Genomic DNA, 1,836 nt, shown 5'->3' on the forward strand with positions numbered 1-1,836 from the left:
CATCCATGCATCCATGCATCCATACATCCATACATACATACATGCATGCATGCATGCATGCATGCATACATACATACATACATACATACATACATACATACATACATACATACATACATACATATATACATACATACATACCGTTGTTGATTTTCTAAATTAAAAATAAAATATATTCCATATATGATTTCTCAAATTAAAAAAAAATTAATAAGAATTATTGATGAAATTTATTTTAATTAAAAATAAAATATAATCCGTTGGTGATTTTCTAAATTAAAAAAATAGAAAATAATTTGATTAAATTACTGAGGGATTAATGATAAAATTTAACTAAATACATAGTTAATTAAAATTTGTCGCTAATCCGTCGGGGAAATGATATCACCGACAAGATTCAAGCACGATCTTTCACACTTATTAACATGTTAATGTGTTAGCGCCTGATGGTGGTCAAATTTGTCATCAATTAGATATAATCAGTCAATGCATATATATATATATATATATATATATATGTAATAACCCAAAAAAAAAAATAATAATAATAATAATAATAATAATAAATAAATAAATAAATAAAATGAATGCAATTAAATGATGGGAAACTCAATGGTCATGAAACCTACGACCATTTATTATGGCTTATCGTTTCATATTCCGTGAAACCGCCGATGACTTAGTATATATATATGGGGAGGTCTTCAAGCATAGAGATGACAAATTCTCGGGAAAGGAAACTCGTATAAGAGAGGTGAAAGATGAGGATGATTTGGTGAAGCGCAACAAGTTTGATGCGTTTTTTAGAGTTTGTAGCTTAATGTGTAGTTTGGGGTTAAGAAGGAGAACTATTGTGAGAAAATGCGACGGTGGACGCTGTAATGAGAGTTGACGGTGCTCTATATCGTAGTTAGTTTGGCACCAATCGGGGAGACGCTAGCTACTTCAAAGATCGGTTTGGGCTACGCCATCTATTGTGAGTTTCACGTGATTTATTTTTAAAATGGTTGCATGCCTTATTTTTAATATGCTATATATGCGTGAAAAGTTCGATATTTTTATAATATGTGTTTTGAGTATTTGTATGTAGATGGGGATGTACTACGATATGATTTTGTAAAGACGAGCATGCTTTATGAGCTTGTCTAAGCCGTAAGTGCGGACATGCTGTGTGAGTTCGCCAGGTAATGCTGTGTGAGGTAGACATCTCCCACGACGTCGTTGCTTTGTGATGTAGACACGCACTATAATATCGTTATTTTGTAAAAATTGTTATTCTCATCAAGGCATGCTAATTTATGAAGCTTCGTGAAAATTGTTTATTATAAAAGTTGTTGTTCATGCATGAAAACCGTGGATTCACTGGGCCTAAGGCTCACCCAAAACTCTTTTAAAACTTTTTCACCCAGGCGGCTATTAGACTGGAAAGAAAAGTTGGATAAAGAGATAAATAAGGATTAGCATCAAAGAAGGACATGTGCAGATCAAGACATTGTTATATCGAACAAAGTATGTTCGTCAAGATTGTAATTTAGATGGTGATACAATTTGTAAGATTAGAAATTTTATTTCCGCTGCAATGTAAGTGTTTGATCTTGGGATACTAATTTTGATATATTTAAGTATTCGAAATTTTGGGATGTTACAATATATATATAGACTTGAGATCATGTGAGACCAGCCTGTTTTCGTGAGACCCGTGAGACCAGCATTTTACACTTGAAACTTCACAGCAAAAATGCTGTGAATGTGACTTTTTAAAACCTTCACAGTGTTTTTGCTGTGAAGGTTCGACTTTTTTAAAAACCTTCACAGTGTTTTTGCTGTGAAGTTTAC

Source organism: Cynara cardunculus (assembly GCF_001531365.2).
Source record: "Cynara cardunculus var. scolymus isolate 2C chromosome LG 3, CcrdV1, whole genome shotgun sequence".
Taxonomy (NCBI): Eukaryota; Viridiplantae; Streptophyta; class Magnoliopsida; order Asterales; family Asteraceae; genus Cynara; species Cynara cardunculus.